Source organism: Equus przewalskii, chromosome 20, assembly GCF_037783145.1.
Source record: "Equus przewalskii isolate Varuska chromosome 20, EquPr2, whole genome shotgun sequence".
Classification (NCBI taxonomy): Eukaryota; Metazoa; Chordata; class Mammalia; order Perissodactyla; family Equidae; genus Equus; species Equus przewalskii.
In genome coordinates, this window is record NC_091850.1 from 9,344,381 (window position 1) to 9,364,227 (window position 19,847).

The 19,847-nt window shown below is 39.0% G+C and overlaps 1 long non-coding RNA gene across 1 annotated transcript in view; it reads left to right on the forward strand.

Annotated features, from left to right (window-relative positions):
• The window catches only part of LOC139077904 (uncharacterized), a 61,291-nt gene extending 42,627 nt beyond the window's left edge, over positions 1-18,664 (forward strand). Inside the window, exons 2-3 of the long non-coding RNA XR_011530553.1 lie at positions 18,365-18,424; positions 18,540-18,664. This is a non-coding gene — a long non-coding RNA (uncharacterized lncRNA). The remainder of the gene's footprint in view (positions 1-18,364; positions 18,425-18,539) is intronic.
• Positions 18,665-19,847: the final 1,183 nt, after the last annotated feature.

Below are 19,847 nucleotides of genomic sequence, written 5' to 3' on the forward strand. Positions count from 1 at the left end.
TTTTGGGAAATGTAACCTTTATCCTGGGTGGCTCTATACTCAACTGAAAATCATAATTTCTATTACTAACGGAAAAAATGGCAAATAAATATTAATAGTCCCACCCACAAGGAGTGTGTGCTGTGTAGCTTTAGGGAGCATGGAGCTGATGGTACTCAATAGTTGGAGGTATCTAGATGAGTGAAGGAGAGAGAAGGTATGTCATCAGCTAGTTTAGTTTTAAAAAACCTGAAATCTCAGGTTCTTCTCTATGATTGAGCTATGTCTCTTGTAGATCCCCAAATAGTCTTTTGAGGTCATATAGCAGATGGGAGTGGGGCCACAATGGCTACCTGGCAATAGCTGAGAATCTGCCAATTTCCAGATGTGTTTCTAAGGACATGTTGTCTGCCTGTCACCTTGTCCTACTTTTGACTATTTCTGTATTTCTGCTATAAACCCTCTTCTGTTGGTGGTCCAAATGTGCTGCACTCTTGACTTTGTTGATAGAAGTTGATCTTAACACTCATTCAAACTATTATTACTTAAGATAAATATTATAGGATCAGAAGAACTGAACAGAGGTGCTAGAAATGAGCCTTAGGCTATGTAGGAATTTAGAGTATGATAAAGGTGGAATCATAAATTCATGAAGAAAGGAAGATTTATTAAATAATTAATTGAATATTGAACATGAGAATATATAGTCAATGTGAGAGATTAAATACAAAAAGTTAAATCTCTACCACGTGTTATACAGCTAAATAAATTCTAGGTGGATTAAAATGTTAAATGCTAAAAATGAAGCCATAAGAAAATGAGAAGAAAGTATAAGTCAATTTGGAAAGATTATTTTTTAAAATGATAATATTCAAAGAGGTAAGAATGGAATAAAATAAGAACTCTTATATGTAGTTAGTAAGAGTTTAAACTGTCACAACCTTTATGGAAGAAAATTTGGTAATACTGTATATATAGAGTTTTAAAATATTAAAATTATTTATCTTTGAAATGCCACTACAGAAATGAATCTTAAAGAAATAACCTGAGATATGAATAAGTATTTGTGCATAAGGGTGTTGAGTTAGTTTTGTAGTGCTGTACCACAAACTTAGCAGCTCAAAACAACACCTGTTTATTAGCTCGCAGTTCTGTGGGTCAGAAGTCTGGCACCGTGTGGATGGACTCTCTGCTCAGGGTATCATAAGAGTGAAATCAAGGTGCTGGCCATGCTGAGTTCTGGTCTGGAGACACTGGGGGAGAATTCACTTCTGAGCTCATTCAGCTTTTTGGCAAAATTGAGTTCCTTATGACTATAGGAGTGAGGTTCGTGTTTCCTTGCTAGCTGAGATTTGTGTTTCCTTGCTCCTAGAGGCTACTCATTCCTTGCTCCTTGACCTCTTCCAGCAATGGAATACTGCTCCTCTATCAAATCTCCTTGTGCCTTGAATATCTGACTCTCTTCTGTCTCTGACTTTTAGTCCAAGATTTAAAGTGGTCATGTGATTAGGTCAGTTCCACTACAATAATCTCCCTATCTTAAGGTCAACTCCTTTGGCACTTCAATGACACCTGCAAAATTCCTGCACAGCAGTATCTAGATTAGTGTTTGACTGAATAAGTGGGACAAAGTGTATGTACACCAGGGACTGGGACTCTTGGAGGCTATCTTAGAATTTTGCCTACCATGGTTTATCCCAGTGTTATGGTTAGCACTGAAAAATTCAAGTAGCCCAAATTTCCAACAATAAGATACTGATTAAATAAATTATGGTACATCTATATAATGAAAGATTATAGTGCTATTCAAAACGCCTTATTTCAAGGAAAATAAATATAATGCCATAGTAAAATCTGATTATAACTAAAAATGAAGCCATTAAGCTATGTATATGCATAGAAAAAGACTGGAAAGAAATACATGTAAATATTGCCAATGGTTGATAGGGTAACAGGTGATTATAATTTTCTTTATATTTTTTCATTCTTCTAGCTTTTTTATAATAAGCACACACTAATTTTATAATCAGAAAAAATAACTTTTTTGAAAAGCATTTTAGCATTTTCATAAGTCACCCAGTATTTTCTATTTCGGTCCTTTCATCCTCAAACCACGACCCTCACTGCCATACAAACTATCTTAGCAATTCTCTCACCTTATCATGTCTGGTTGCCTTAACTTGCAGGCTAGGAATCTTGCTACACCTTTCTCCCGTGGCTCATGCTTAGCTTTAATAACACTAAGATTTCTTGTTACTATCCACTTCCTCCTGTGCCTTTGGCAGACAATATTAAGGGATCAAGGCACTCTTTCCCCCGACCCTAGACTCTCCTCTGGGTTATTACAGCCAGACATGCCTGATCAGTTGGAATTGGCATGAAAGTTGAAATCAGCAAAGCACAAACTAGTCTGGGGATTGAGAGAGTCTGGCCATGCTTGGAGAGCCTGGGAGGCAGGCCAGCTGGGTTTCTATTAAAATGCAGGAATAAAGAGCTTATTGAAAAGGAGTTCTTCCAAAAGTTAGAGGGATAAATATACAACAGCTTGACTGTGGGACAAGGGGTTGTTGTTAAAGGAGAAAAGTGATTATGAAAGCAGGATGGCATTTGCTAGTCAGATTTCTCTTTGCCACAGCCCCATGGCTGAGTCCTAGGGAGCACAAGGAAACAAATCTTTATGAATAAGGTGCACTAATGAAGATGGCTAGTGGTAGTCCCACATAAACATAATAACATCATTCTAATATATCACATTCAGGAACTGTAGAGAAGTAGATAGTGCAGTGTTTGCCAATCATTTCCCTGGAACTTTCCAAACTAATTAAGAGTAACCTGAATAGGTCTAGAGTTTCTGAAATTCTGTGATGGGATCACAGACAGTGAGAATATAATTCTGCTACCATTTTAAGTTTCCTATCATAGCTTCGAATTTGTGTTGTCCATGGATATACGGGTTATTATTATAAAAGTTATGTGATATAGGTAGGGGAGCTAGTATGGTTTTCATTCTTCAGATTAGAAAAAGCATGGAGAGGAGGACTAGAACCCAGCAGTGACTTAGTTCTTTTCCCACTAGAAAACATCATGACTAGTCCATCAATACTTACCAAGCAAACACTCTGGATAAAGCCCTGTATGAGATGCTGGGGACTACACAACTATATGTGCAGACCCAATTTAGCCCACTGAAATCTACAGATGTGATTTGATTTGTAAACTTCAAATGAGTCTGTGTAGAATTTCAAGAATCATTATGTCGTAGGTTGTATTTTTCAAAGATGGAAAATCTTACAGGTTGTTCTTCCAGTGTGATGTTGACATTCCTTTAGTGAGAGGTTGGGCAGTTCCTTTTTCTGCCTTTAAAATGGTTGGAAAAGGCAATCCCCTTCAACTTGGGCAGTCCCTTTTTCTCCCTTGACCAGTAAAATGTGGAGGAATGTTTGCTGTGTGACTTCTAAGGTTTGCTTATAGAATGTGATATGGCTCAGGAAACACATGAGGGCTGAATCTGAGAAGTCCTACCTCATTGAAAGGCATAACAAATGAGAAGTTAATGTAAATGAATTTACTAGGGGTACTCAGAAAAAAAGCAATTCTTGGTGTTTCAAATTCTTTCTCACACTTTGGCATGGTGGCATGTTGAAAGAATTTGGAAAATATCACATGACACCAATAAGTTTACCAAAAGAGCCCTTGCTCTGTTGGCTTGCCAACTTCGCTTCTCTTCTTCTTCCTTTTCTTCCTTAACTGAAACCTCTCTAGTCTGCATTTAACTCCTAAATCAATCATTTGTACATGTATTTTAATCTCTCTAACTTTTTTCACTCGGCTATAAAATGGGGATAAAAACAGTGGTGAGTTTTATTTGCTTAATTAGAGTGTTATAGAGTCAACACATAATTGCCTATCACTGTATCATTATCTCTCTGATACTGCAACATCTTACTGTATTATAATTTTTGGATTTAAATAGGGAACTGTGTGCTGATGGGGGATGGCTGCTCTCCTAGACAGTGTTGAAAAGGCCTAGGCTGCAAGGTTGTAACCCTTTGAGGAGAACTCCTAGTCTCCTGAGTGGTGGTTACAGAAAGTTACTTGAGCAACATAAAAGCCAGCTGAGTGGCCTGTGTCCTCAGGTTTTTTCCTAACCTTAGCACTCCTCAGCATTTGGAAGGATGCTCATTTTTGTTCTGCCTGGTGCATAGGAGAGAACCAGGCTCATTATTTTTAGGAACTCCAGGGAGGCCTTGTCTTCCACTGCAAAACAGAGTGGTGTGGGGTCACTTAAGGCCAACGTGTGTTTTCTTTTGTGAGGGAATTAGATAATGCAATCCTAGGGGAAAACTAGTTGGGATAAGTTTTTTTTTTTTTTTTTAATAGGAAAAGAGCTAGAAGGCCACAGAAGGAGGGACATGCACTATTAAATACATTTTACATTGTTCAGGAAAGTACAGCTCCTTTACAGAATCCACCTATGATAGTGGATTTAAACTGTGTTTCTCTCTGCCTCTTATGCTGAAAATAATGTAATTGGCAGAAAACATTGCTGAGGCAGCTGAATGAATTTCATGGGCTAAAACACCTGGGGAATTTGCAAGAAACAACTTTATACAATATATGATCAAGAAATGTGGTTCAAGGTACTTTGGAAAGGAGTGTTTCAGCCTTCTTTTCTCCTATCCAAGGCAGCTTTCTTGCGTCAATTCCCGTAATCACTGCCTGATTTCTCCTGCAGGCTCTGAGACTCCTAGAGAGGAGCCTTCTCAGCTTCAATTCTTTGGCACCTTTGTGACACATCCTGTAGGACCAGAACAGCGGTGCAGTGCTGGGCAAAAGGCACGTGCTTTGATCTTAAGGCCTAGGTTGCACTTTGTCTCTACCACTTACCAATGAGTGACAATGGGAAAGTGACTTATTATTTCAAAGCCTTGAGTTCCTAATTTTGTAAAAAGTCAGGAATAATACTTACCTTACAGGTATCCATTGAAGATCACACGAGTTGAAATATGAAATGCTTTATATACTTTAACATTTAAACAAATGTTAGTTCTTATATTTACTTTTTTCTTAATTATTTGTCCTTTCTCTCATGGTAGACTGAAGGGTTCTTGAGATTTTGAGTTTCTCGTAGCTTCTATCGTAATACTTGGTGTAAAGTAGGTGTTCAAAAACTTTTGAGGAAGGGATGCATGAATGAGTCCCTATTATATAACACTTGTGCCTCAATGACAGGAGAAATCAGAGGATTATAAATTAAACTTTGAGTATCTTTTCAGGTAATCATTTCTTAGAAGAAGATTCTTTTAAAATCAATGCATATGATGACCTGTACTCAGCTCTGTGGCCCAGGCTCCCCGGGACATATTTATGACTACGTACCATTCCTGAGCCTTGCTGATGCGCAAGTGCAGATTTAAAAGTTATGGAGTGAATTTGTAAGAATTAGGATGCAATGCAATTGTTTGGGATAATTGGGAATATGCTAATTTCCTTTTCAGTGTTTCACTGTGAAGTATCGTCCAGGAAATTCATTCTTATCTTTTAGAGCAGGGGTTCTCAAAGAGTGGTCCCTGGACCAGGAGCATCAGCTTCTCCTGGAAACTTTTTAGACATGCAGATTCTCAAGCTCCACCTCAGATCTACTGTATCAGAAATTCTGGGGCTGGGGCCCAGGAATCTGTTTTAACAAGCCCTTGAGGTGATTCTAGTGCATGCTCAAGTTTGAGTAGCTGACTGAGAATCTTGGGATCAAGAAGAAAAAACCAAAGGAGAGAAGAAAAACAGCAAGATTTTATTAGTTTTTAATATTAGATTTTAAAGAGTCCTTCTTTCCAGATAAAGAAACTGAGTCATAGAGATGGTAAATAACTTACTCTACTGGGTCAGCCTGAGAGAGCTGTATCCCTTTACATCAGGTTCTCCTGTGTAACTGTCTCTGCCATTTGGTAAACTCGTTAATGCTAATCTGAGAGATACAATATGTCACCTCTCTTAGGCAGTAACCTGGAGGTGTAGAGTAACTGAAATGGGGACACTGATGGTGGGACTTTGAGGTACTGCAGAAGGTTGGTCCTGGGGACAGATCCGACTTGTTAGGGTTCTCACATTGACCACAGAGAGTCATCGTTGTCTTCTATAGATAAGGGAAGACAGGACCCTGTCCTCACTGAGGTCAGCCCATTTTGGACCAATTACAAAATCTGTATTGTTTCCCTGGCAGTGGGCATTGAGCTGGCCCAAGATTATAAGACTTAGCAAAACTCAATCAGAAACTTGAGATAGTAACATTAACCGATTTTACACTGATTGAAAAGCTGTGGTGAGCACATGCTTTGCTCATAGGTAGGCCACAAAGGAGATAAAAGGAAGAAATGACAGAATTCAGGGACTTCATGGCCATTCCTGCTACAAATATCTCAAACAGGACTGCTACTTGATGAGAAATTGTGTGCACCAGAGCCAAATAAAGTCTCATGCTATCGTGGAAAAAAAAGAACATTATACTTTGTTCTTTCGTCATGCTTGGGTTCATACTGTCCCCATCAAAAATAACGTTTCACAATGCTGTTTGGCCGCTTTAAATGATAATTGCTCTACTCTAGTCCCTGTAATTGCTTTCTTCCCTGCTTTTTCTCTCTCTTACTAGTAATATGCTGTTGTTTGTGTTTTGAAAGGATATTAACCACTAAAACCCTAAAGTAATGTATTTGATTTTTCTGTGGAAACTGGCAGTACTAATCATGCCTGGGAGCCGGTTCCCCCCGCAGTGTAGATGCATTATTTATTGTACTTTGAGGCAACAATTTCTGTCCTCCTCCTGCCTTCTGTTGACCTTCCTCCAACAGCCTGCAAGTTACCAATCTTTTTTACATTTGTCCTTACACCTCTATCCTCTCCTTGAAACAAGAGCCTGAAATTTTCTCGCCTCAAAAGCTTTTTCTAACTTGGGAGAAGACTAAGGAAGTTTTTATTTTCTACTATATTTCTAATAGAAAATAATCTTAAAGTCAGGTGTCACATTTTATACATTTCCAGATCTCCCACCATACCATACAGCATCAGGTGTTTAGAAAGGGTTAGACATATTTCTTAAATTAAATTACAGCAGTCACCCAGAAAGGAAAGGGGAAGTAGATAGAAAGAGCAACAAAACCCAGGATACGGTCAGCTTTTCTTCCTCTCCTTGACCTGGTTAACCTTGTTGATATAAACACACACATGTACACACTACACAACACTGTAAACAACTGTAAGGCCAGGATATGATATACATTTGGTATAGAACCTGTACTGCATTTAAACTTTGTGTGTATGTGTGCATGTGGACTGTGTCTTGCCAGCAGAGTCCACTTTCACCTTCCACATGGATGCCATAAATATCTCACTACCAGCGAGTGCACCTAGCTTTACTGGAGGCCTTTAGGTCATTGTAATTCGGGACAGTCCTGGGGCTATATCAAACCGTGGCTGTGTCACTGGGAGGACTGTTGAAGGACTTAATGAGAAGATGGAGAGAGATGTGGGCAATCATAGGAATGTAGGTCTGGGATGAAGGTTAAGAGATAATAGATTGGTAGAGTAGACACAGAGAAAGGTTTGAGTCAGATTGTTGGGAGAATGGAACAGTGAACAAGAGCATGAAACAGGGCATTACCGATCTAGACTGAAGAGTCTGTGAGTGCCTCCATTCTGGAGACTCATAGGCTGGCCCCTGCCTAAAAAATGTTACAAATGATCTGTAGGACTGCCTTTATTTCATCAGAATGGTCTTGAAACTATTGTCCATTGAAGGGGAGGGGAGGAAGCTTGAAAATTGAAATGAATCAAAGGCAATCAAGAAACTATATGGTCCTAGGGAGTGTGTGGACTTTTGGGGATATTGTCTTAGAAATGATAATTAAATTGTTTGGAATTATAGGACAGAATTATCAACTGAGTTGAAAAACTCATGTAGGCAGCCTGGGCACATAGAACATGACAAGGAATAAACTGTCCTTTAGCTCTTGAAATATGTGTCTTCTATGATCGAGAATAACTAGAGGACAAGGTTGGCTCTTTGGAAGCCAGGGGGAACCTGAGTTCTTTAGGGTTGTGGACTCCTCCAAACATAGAGATGTATTGAGGTTGCACTTGCCAATAGTCACTTCTCAACTACTTTTACTGTAGCCCTGTCCTCCTCCTTGGGCCTCCTCAGGAGACCCGGCGTTTGCAAGACCTCCTGAAGGTACAAAGCTCCCCATTGAGGTCCCTCTGGAGGACAGAGTTGTAGGCTCTAAAATCTTCCATCTCTCATCCTTGTTCCCTCACAGTTCCGCTTCCTAATCTTGTTGAGAGGCAAATGACAGTTTGGTAGGGGGTAGGATGGAGGATTATTTTAGGCACTGAGTTTCGCCTAGAAAGTAAGATAGTCATGACTAATGACATACAGGTTCTCACGGAGTAGAACAGGCCAACATAGAAAGACAAACAGAGCAAAGCTTCACCTTTCCAACTTGACAATTGCTTACCATTCTGTATTAGCAACTAGCCAGCAGGCTTCTGCATAAGCGAGGAAGACAATTATCTCTGGGGAAGTTTCTAGGAGTGCCAGTTAATCTTCTTTGCCCAAACGTATTACTCCCATGAATCTGTCACAGTATCTGAAATTCCACCATTAAAACCGCCTTCCTTTGGCTGAAAGCACTGTACCTCAAGTATTATTCTCTCTCCCTTCTTTTAATTGCAGTTCTGATGGAGTAGGGCAAGCCGAGCAAGGAAAACAAACATAGTCACAGGACTGGCCTCAAGGGAAGCATGAGAGTTTGAATCCTCTTCTGTTTGCATACATTCCAAGTTCACAGTCTCAGCTGCCACTGATCTCCTCTCAAGGTTGGAATGGCCAGTCTTAAGGGACTCTGTCTCTATGTCATGGATAATGGTGGCTGGAACCAGCTGGCTGGCAGTAACATGAAAAGGAAGGGAGACACAGGTGCAGACAGAGAAGATGGAAGTGTCACATTCTCATGAACTAAGTGGCTCTTTTACTAAAACTGGACAGAACGGGCCACTTCCCCTTCAGCAACCTAAACAACACTGGACAAGTGAACCACTGTATCATGTTGCAAATTAATCTTCAGTTGTCTTGCTAGGACTGTTCAAACTTCTAGTTCAAGATTTCTGGCTTGTATTGAAAGTTTACTTTCTCTTAGGCTCCCATGTTTATATCATACCCTCTTGAATCTGATTTTATTTCTTGCTTCTGGACTTTTCCTTTCTGGAATTTCTTTCATTATGCTCTTTTTTAAAAGAAAAATTTAGTGACTTCAAATTTACCTTATCCTCTACAAATTTTATAATCTTAATTTTTATTCTTGCTTATGGTTCTCTAACGAAGTCGTTAAATAAGATTGCAGTGGTAACACATTAAAATCCTCTTTGTAACTCAATGTATTTCCATTTCAGAATTTTTTTCCCCAGTGCTTCAGGCTATCTTTGGTATTCAGGATCCTGCTCACATCTGAACTAATTTGAATTAATTTGATCATTCAGTTACCATGAGCTTTGTGATATGTAACAACCTAAATCCTCCATCCCATAGAGTGAGAGTGCCACTGAAGCTTTGAGGAAGTTTTATCTAAGTGGTTGAAAGTGCCTGGGAAGTTTGGTGCCACAAAACTCCTGCTTAAAATGAAACAGACGAGTCAGATTGCTCCATTAAGTTGACCCATTAGTTTAGCCCAAATCACTAAATGTTTGGGAGCCACTGTGGGTCTGACCTTGGAATTGGTAGGCATCAAAGTTTTTAGCCCTGCCTGTGACTTGGTGGGATTTACCTTCACTCTTCCTACTGTCATAACATGGGTAACATTTCCCATTAATTGGGTATCTGCTTGTGAAGAGTCACACAATTATAAAGGAACTTGCTTCACAGATTAAAGATTAGTGGTGCATATTATCTGTTACTGGTAAATATATTTCTTGATATTATCTTTCTTTAATAGTCTCAACCAGTAGACTTATTGACAGAGAAACCTACTCTACTCTGGGAGAGAGGCCACTTGCCCTAACTTTCTTGGTGGCTACAGAATAGGTTGGAAGATATTGTAGGTCAGAGTTTGAGGGAGGAGAAGAAATTTTAGGAAGAGAGACCATAGCGTTGACAGTCTTTTTTCTGTATCCAACATGGTTTGAGAGTTCTAGCTAGAGTCCTCTGGACTCAAAAATAGAAGGGACCAAAAATGTAGGACATTAAGTAAGGGGAACTCATTCAGAATGGGCAGCTTAAAAACTGTGGATGCAAACAGTTGTCAGTTTTTCCCAGTAGAGCATTTCATATGGATTTATTAAGATGCTATATTTCTGTAAAGATAGACAGCATTGTCAGTACTCAGAAAATACCCCCTTCAGGATCAGTCCTTATTCAATGGCATATAGAATACCAACACTTACTCTGCAGAAGTACAGGAGAGAGAATTTCCCATTAGATGTTTCTAAAGTGTTAGTGTCATTAAGTGTGTGTGTGTGTTGTTGGGGGCCAGGACAGAGAAGAAGTTCAGGGACACATTTTCACTTTTTGCCAGAAATCTGAGGCGGTCTCCTAGTTGTGAGTTTATACAACCCTAGTCTGAAAGGCTGATTGCAATGTAGTGTGTGACATTGGTGTGCATTTTGAGTTAGAGACCAGAGGCATCATTTCATGGAGGAACTTGATGTTAATTCAAGATGGCAAAGTATGAAAAGGCTGAGGGACTAACCGCTGTTTACTTGGTAGGAGAGGAATAGGACAATTTGCGCAGGCGTGAATGCGCCACAAGTAACTGCATGTCTGCTATCCAGCTGAATTAATTCGCATTTAAAACCCTGAGAGATGGTCAAAACAGCCTCTGGGAGAGCAGAATATCAGCACTGAAACTTGTAGTGTGTTCTGTACTTTGGAAAGTAGGTTATCCTTAAGCATGAAGATCATTGAAGAAAACAGTTCTCATTACCAGTTACCACAGAGAGAGTCAATACAATGAACTTGTGGTTCTTTCTGCTTATTAGGCCACAATGTATACATCAGGAAAAGTCTCTCCAGCTCCTATCATTTCTTCCCAGACTTCAACCCCTATCCCTCACCTTCTGATCTGATATGGAATGAGAGGTGACTTAGTGTCATCTCCTGCCTGGATTCCTCTCTCTCTGTCTTCTCCATCTCCTTGAAGTTGAACTTGTTTGTTCATGATACTAGCTTTAACTTACAGATTCATGATAGTCCTAGTCCTTGAGTCAAAGCTGGCAGAAGGAGGTTGCATTTGATTGCCTATGATATCCTTCTTGCCTGTCTGCTGAAGACGTGTCTGAACAGAATGGAACTCCGAGCCTAGGAGTTAGAAGCAGCCCAATCCATCAGAGTTAATGTTGAGGGGACAACTCAGGCAGAATCATGAACATGAACCAGACAAGGGAAGTACAAAGAAGAAAAGGAGTGATGGATCTCAAAGCTGAAGTGGAAACCAAGTTGGCTCTCTCTGAAGGAAACTTAGAAGACGGGGATAGGGAGCCAGTTTTTTGGAAGCATAGGAGGCATATGTTCCTTCAGATGGAGCCAACTGTATTCTCACATCCCCTCTCAGATCCATCACTCCCTTTCTTCTTCCCACTTCCCACTGTTCATGACACTAGCTGAGTTGTCCCCTCAAGATTAAGTCTGATGGGTTGTGCTGCTTCTAACTTCTAGGACGCAGCTCCACTCTATTTAGCTGGTTTTATAGAATTCTTCCTTGATTTGCCTAGTTATCTCCCATCACTAACATTTGCCACACACACAGATGACCAGAAGCTTGCTATTCCATGTCTGACTCCTGACCACAGCCATTGCCAGTTTTCCCTCCTGTAATTCATCTGCCAAACTGACTACCCGTGAAAGGAACACTCATTTCCAGAACAAGGGCCAAGCTTTCATTTTCTCTTGAGTTGCACTTTCCTGGCTCCAATTCTATTGCCAGTGACCAAATGACCAATTATGTCTGGGGCCTGAGTCATCCAAGGTATGACATTTACAGAAAAGCCATACTCTTTCCATAATTTTTAGGATCTCCCTGGCTCCCCAATCCAGTCCCACCTTGTAAGGAAGAATGGATACTTACCACCACCTCTGGCCTCTGCCCTTATTTCATAATTCTAGCTGTGCTCCCCCCAGGCCTTGGTGGATACTAGCTTATTGTTAAGATCGTTCTGACTGCTATTTTTGCTTCCTGGGTGATCTGCCTCCATTATAACTTTTGTTAGCTAGCCCTTTCATGCTGTATTCTCTGTCTGCTGTATAGTTAGAATTTCTTTGTGTTTTATGTTTCTTGAACTTCTGCCTTGGGGTCTGACCTTTCTTAATCAATATTTTGTGGCATGGTTTGCATGCTTGTACCTCCTTTACACACTTATTTGGTTAGATTCATGCTGATTCCTTGAACCAGTCTTTGGTTCCAGTATCTGCTTCACTGTCCATTCTTAAATTTAAAACACTTCTTTCCTTACAGTGATTAATATCCTGGCTGTGACTACATCTAGATTGTTGGAACCACTATGGTTCTGTCCTTGCTACTCAGGCCTACTGTACTACCTGCTTGGTGTAGATAATGGTCATTCTGATTATCTGTGAATAAAGAATGAGGGAGGCCTAAAGAAAGGACAGAAGAAACTCACAAAGTATCTATCTACTAGAAATAGAGGCAAGCTTCACGGAACTAGAAAAGTGATTAGTCACCATCTTTCTCTTATAGTGGCCACGGAGTCTATCATTTCCACTTCTCTCTGTATATCCGCAACATTCTTGTTCTTTCTGGACTAGCTTTCTCTATATGCCTGTTAGTTTTACCTTCCATAACTTTGGTCTGCTATAGATTGACCTATATATTGGTTCCCATAAGATGAGGTATCTATTCCTGATCCAATCAGAGATGACTGAGAAGGGGGCTCTAGTGGCAAAACATAGCCATCCAGACCCATCACTTCAGCAGAGGTCATGAGCAAGGATAACTTCCAAAGAAAAAGGAAGAGACTGAACATGTTCCCTAATACAATTAACTAAGAATTTGACTAAAATGTGGTCAATTCAATGGCCATGTATGGATAGGTCAATAATATTTTTAAAAAAGCCAAAAAAAAAAAAAAAAAAAGAGAACTAAGTACTGCAAAGTGATAGAAGTAGTGTTAAAATTTCAGAGACAAGTGATTGAACCTAATCAGGTGTGATAAGTTGGCAAAGAAATACACACTAAAGGGAGGTAAGAAATAAATGAAATTTAGAGAGTGGAAAGTGTAGATAAACTTGATTTGATGACTTAATTAATACTAAAAATATCCTGTAGGAATATATAAGGGAATCTAAGATATTTTGAGTTTATTTGGAAAAATATTCCTAACTACTGAAAAGTGTGTCCAGGGTTTTGTACCCTTCTATTAAAATGTCATTAAGAAACTAATTAGAGAATTATAATTATCATCGATTAAATCTCTCATTGAAAGAACAGAAAAGCATGTCCGATATGATTCTATAGAGAAGATTAATAGAGCCAGATCTGGAGAAGGACAGACTGTACTAAGACATTGATTCTCCCAACGTCCTGTGTCCACCAAGGGCAAGAGCTCAACTATATTCTGGGAGAGTGAAGGCATTACATTTCCTGAATACTTATCTCTGAGAAGCTTGGAGCTTCTCTAGGGTGCTGTCAGTGGCAGATTGTGGGTAGCCATTGCACAGGGCAAGTGAGAGATGCCAGACAGGATTAGTATCTGTTACCTGACAAGCCAGCTAGGAAGGCAGGAACATTCATACAGGAAGCAGTGAGTTTAGTGGGTGAGAGCATAGACGTCAGACTGGAGTTTGAATCCTGACCCCAGCGCTTACTAAGGTGGACTAAGGTGCACTGCTTTATCTTGTTAATCTTCTATTTCCTTAGCTATAAAATGTGGGATAGTCATTCTTACTTCATAGGATAGTTGTTGGGCTGTTGGTAAGATATGTATCAAATACCTAGCACCGTGACTGACATTATAGGTTTACCATAAATGATAGTTGTTATTATTACTCAAAATGAATGAAAGAAACAGGCAGAAAATGGGATCTAGGGTGGAACATGGCATACTGTGAGGTGTATGAAAGTGGGTCACTATTTTCCTGGTATATGTTGATAAATCTTGGTAGGTATACACTTCTTTATGTGAAACGAGTCAAAGAACTACAAGCATTTGGACCTAGTGTACTATAATGAAAAGATGACAAGGCCATTTGGGGAGACCTCAGCATTTTTGCAGTTGGCAAAAAATTTCTGCAATTTTTCTCTGTGTCTATTAAGTGAGCTTTAAGATCGTTTTCTTGGTCATTTTCTAAAGGGTCTCAGAGACCCCTTTGAACCCTCTCTTTCCTTTTCAACATGCATTTAAGGATCATTGGTTTTGCCTGTTCTTCCCCAATCTTTCTAAGAGTCATTTAGATTCTTCAGAATCACAGCTCAAGGGTAAATTTTAAGCATCTCATAAATAGACTCTATTGCAGCTTTCCCTAGATTGGCCTCTCTCTCTCCGTTCTTTTCACTCCACTATAAACTGAAAATATTAGCGCAAAGACTTCCTTCTCTAAATTACAACAATTTCACTCAAATTTCTATACTAATACAATGTTGCTCTCTCAGGTCCAGTTTCTTTCAAAGACTCAAAAATGCCTGAGCTTTCGGCAATATTTCCATTTCAATGAAATTATAGGCAAAATCATTGGCATGTAAATTGTGGACATCATGACAGTTTATCACCCTCCCAAAATAATTAAGCATGCATCACCTAACAACAGTCTTATCCTATGTTACTATAATGCCATTATTACACTCAAGGAATTTAACATTGATAAATCATATTTTCTGTTTTTTTCAGATGTACATTGTAATATATTTCCAGTTCTGTGTAGATTACATCATATTCACAACCCAAAAACTAATTATAGTCCATCACCTCACATGTGAGCCTAATCACCCCTTTTGACTTCCCCTCTCCCCGCTTCCCCTATGGTAACCACTAATCCAATCTCCATTGCTATGTGTTTGTCGTTGTTTTTATCTTCCACTTATGAGTGAGATCATATGGTATTTGACTTTCTCCCTCTGACTTATTTCACTCAGCATAATACCCTCAAGTTCCATCCATGTTGTCACAAATGCCTGGATTTCATCATTTCTTATGTCTGAGTGGTATTGCATTGTGTATATATACCACATCTTCTTTATCCATTCGTCCCTTGATGGGCACCTAGGTTGCTTCCAAGTCTCGGTTATTGTGAATAATGCTGCAATGAGCATAAAGGTGCATGCATCTTTATGCACTTCTGTTTTCAAGTTCTTTGGATAAATATCCAGCAGTGGAATAGCTGGATCATATGGTAGCTCTATTCTTATTTTCCTGAGGATACTCCATACTGCTTTCCATAGTGGCTGCACCAGTTTGCACTCCTACCAGCAGTGTACCAGGGTTCCCTTCACTCCACATCCTCTCCAAACACTTGTTGTTTCCTGTCTTCTTAATTATAGCCATTCTGACCAGAGTGAGGTGATACCTCATTGTAGTTTGATTTGCATTTCCCTGATAGCTAATGATGCTGAGCATCTTTTCATGTGCCTGTTGGCCATCCGTATATCTTCTTTGGAGAATTCTCTGTTCAGATCTTTTGCCTATTTTTAAATGGGCTTTTGGTTTTTTTGTTGTTGAGATGTATGAGTTCTTTGTATATTTTGGATATTAACCCCTTATCTGACATATCGTTTGCAAATATCTTCTCCCAATTGTTAGGTTGTCTTTTCGTTTTGTTGGTGGTTTCCTTTGCTATGCAGAAGCTTTTTAGTTTGATGTAGTCCCATTTGCTCATTTTTCTTTTGTTTCCCTTGCCCGGTCAGACATGGTACTTGAAAATATGCTCCTAAGACCGATGTCAAAGAGCGTACTGCCTATGTTTTCTTCTAGAAGTTTCATGGTTTCTGGTCTTACGTTCAAGTCTTTAATCCATTTTGAGTTGATTTTTATGCATGGTGTAAGATAATGGTCTACTTTCATTCTTTTGCATGTGGCTGTTCAGTTTTCCCAACACCATGTATTGAAGAGACTCTCCTTTCTCCATCGTATGCTCTTAGCTCCTTTGTTGAATACTAGCTGTCCATAAAAATGTGAGTTTATTCCGGGCTATTGATTTTGTTCCATTGATCTGTGTGTCTGTTTTTGTGCAGTACCAGGCTGTTTTGGTTACTATGGCTTGGCTTTATAGTATATTTTGAAATCAGGGAGTGTGATACCTCCAGCTTTGTTCTTTTTTCTCAGGAATCTTTTGGCTATTCGGGGTCTTTTGAATTTGAATAGACCAGTCACCAGTAAGGCAATCAAAACAGGAATCAAAAACCTCACAAAAAGTAAAAGTCCAGGACCAGATGGCTTCCCTGGTGAATTCTCCCAAACATTCAAAGAAGACTTAAATACCTATCCTTCTCAAACCCTTCCATATTTTCTAAAGTACAGTCCATATTCAAATTTTGTTAATTGTTCCTAAAATATTCTTTATAGTTGTTTTTGTGGTTTTACATCCTGATGTGATCACAGATCACTCTTTTCTGTGGTTTTCATTGGATGGGTACTTTTACAAAGTCACGGGGTGATTCTGACCACCCCTTGTCTTCCCTTCCTGTTGAAAGTCAGGGAGGTAGAATCCTACTATTCTCACTCATGAGTGTGGTTCTTAGGATTTTATTTTACAAATTCTACAAATACATAATAAAAAACATCATATGCTAAATTTTCTTAAAATTAGGAATGCTTCCAGAGGCATGGGGTTATTATGGGAACTTCAAGGCTCGAGATTCCTTTGGGGAGAAGATTTCTGAATCAATAGATCCCTAAGATGCATTCCAACTGGGCTGGGTTAGAAAAGGGTGGATAGAGTTCTGACATCAGAGGGACTGATGCTCTGTTGAGAGTTGTTTATTTTCCCAGGAACCAGAATTGTTTAGGATTTAGCACCTGCCAAGGTTATGCAATTGCCAAATAGACCTCTAAGATACACTAGTATTTTCAGTCAAAGATGATGGCCTGACAGATGAAAAGAACCACAACTTTCAAGTCTTGCCTATTGTGAATAATGCTGCAATGAACATAGGGGTGCATGTATTGGTGCCCATCAAGGGATGAGTGGATAAAGAAGATGTGGTATATATACATAATGGAATACTACTCTGCTATAAGACATGATGAAATCCAGCCATTTGTGACAACATAGATGGAACCTGAGGGTATTATGCTGAGTGAAATAAGTCAGAGGGAGAAAGTCAAATACCGTATGATCTCACTCATGCATAGAAGATAAAAACAATGACAAACAAACACATAGCAAGAGAGATTGGATTGGTAACCTTAGGAAAAGGGGAGAGGGGGTAGGGCAAAAGGGGTGATTAGGCGTATATGTGTGGTGATGGACTATAATTAGTTTTTGGGTAGTAAACATGATGTAATCCACACAGAACTTGAAATATATTATGATATACATCAGGAAACTATATAATGATATAATCCAATGCTACTGCAATAAAAAATTAAATTAAATTAAAAAAAGAAAGAACCACAACTCACTGTTATTATTATCAAAGTTGTCATTGTAAAGTGATAAATGTTAATATATAATACGAAAAAATTCATTATTAATAATTGCTTGTAGTGCCACTGTTTCTGTCTACTTTGTAGTATCCTTTTTTTTTTTTAAAGATTTTATTTTTTTCCTTTTCCTCCCCAAAGCCCCCCAGTACATAGTTGTATATTCTTTGTTGTTGGTCCTTCTAGTTGTGGCATGTGGGACGCTGCCTCAGCGTGGCTTGATGAGCAGTGCTGTATCCACGCCCAGGATTCGAACCAACGAAACACTGGGCCGCCTGCTGCGGAGCGCGCGAACTTAACCACTCGGCCACGGGGCCAGCCCCTGTAGTATCCTTTGTTAAGAGTAGGAAGGTTATCATTGTTTCCAATCTTCTCATCACTATAGTTTTTAATGGGAATTTTTTTCTTCATGCCTGTTTTAAAGACTGTGAAAGAAGCTCTGGAAAGCCCAACATTGCTTTAGGGTTTAGTAAATATTCAAACTCATTGCAAATGAGATAAAACTGGACAGTAGAAAAGTAATATGAAGCTATTACTCAAATATTTCATCAGTTAAGATTAGTTGATTGACAAATTGTTTGTGAAGTAATGCACTTGTAAGAACAGCTCCAGGAGCTGTCACTTTCTCTGCAGCATCATCTGATAGAAAGTGTTAAGGATATGTAGGAAGCAGAAGCATTACTACTTTTTGCTTTTTTATCTTGACATGGCCTTCCCTCTAGGATTAATTATCTTTCTTTTTGTATTGTAGGTTTTATCTCAGTTGCTTTCACTTCCAGGGTAGCCTTCCCAGAATGAATAGAAGAATAAGGTAGTGCTGATTGATTTGGTTTGATACTGACAGAGAGCTTTGAGCTTTTTGATTGTTAGAGTGAGATTTCCTGAAATTGACAATAGTGACTCTGTTCTCTTCCTTCCACCTACAGCGTACAGAGACAATGCAAGAAACAGAAGACAAGGACATGCCATCACCTTTGTGCTTTTAGGTAGTGTCAACTTAACTCTAGAACACATCAGAAAATCAAGACTATACGGCCTAATCTTACAGGATGAAATTGTGATTTCTTTGTGTGATATTGTTCACTATCTTCCTATAATTTTCTACATTCTCCTTGCCCCTCCCCCTTCAGAATTGCCAAGAAATTTTAAATAATGTTTCTGGGCAGTATGCAGTGGTGAGAAGTTATGCAAAAGCCACAGGACAAGTTTTCCTGGGAGTGGGGATACTATTGATTTTACTTGAAGTTTTTGGGGAAAAGTTAAGAAATTTAAATGATGATATTATTGAAAGTATTATGAAATATTACAAGAAATAAATGTATGGTAATACAACACAAAATTTATATCATTTTTAAAGATACGAAAAAGACTTTATGGACCTTTTTCTGCTTATGCTAGAACTATCTTTTGCCACTGAGGTTCTATGGTAGCAAAAACTTGCAAAACAAGGTCATATGAGCTATAGGTCTGAATCTAGATGAAAGCCAACTTTGAAATTATCCAGGAATTGTTTTGGTTAATATGGCTATAAGTCTTCTTCCAATTTCTCATGACACAGTTTGGGTTCCCCAGTAAGAAGATTCTGAGATGGAATGGCTTTGTCTTGCCGTATCTTCAACTCCAGCCAGACGTTTTTCATTTCAGGTCCTTAAAGCCAGGGAGCTGAATGAAGTCACACAGCAAAGAAGGTGGCACCTCCCCAGTCTGTAGATGACAGGTTCTCACAGAAGGGTTGTGAATGGAAGGAAACAACTGACATCTTCAATCCAAGTAGCATGAATTAGTAATGAAATTAGAATACATCTTCCAAAAGTCACTGCTTTGGAGAAGGAAACATTTGTCTAGATATAAAAATTCTAACATGTTTGCTAAAATTCAGTTTTACAACTTACATCTCCTTCTATCTCTCTGGAATGGCAGTGGAGTTGGAGTGATACCTTTTTATGAAAGCAAGCAGAATTTACTCTAGTTTGAACCCCCAAATACCTTTGCAGTAACTCACCACTGGTAAGGGCATGCCTAAGTTATGCTATGATGATTTTTCTTTGAGTATATTTGGAAGACAGTGAGTTCTGCCTCAATATATATTGCAGGTTTGAAATATTCTTTTCCATCATAAATAGCCAAATAGCATCCAAAGAGACTCGTAAGTCAACATAAACTATTCAGTCTAATGTTCTAGATTCTGGAATATCATTACAGAGTAAAATGTTTCCTTCTCCTCACCATGATAT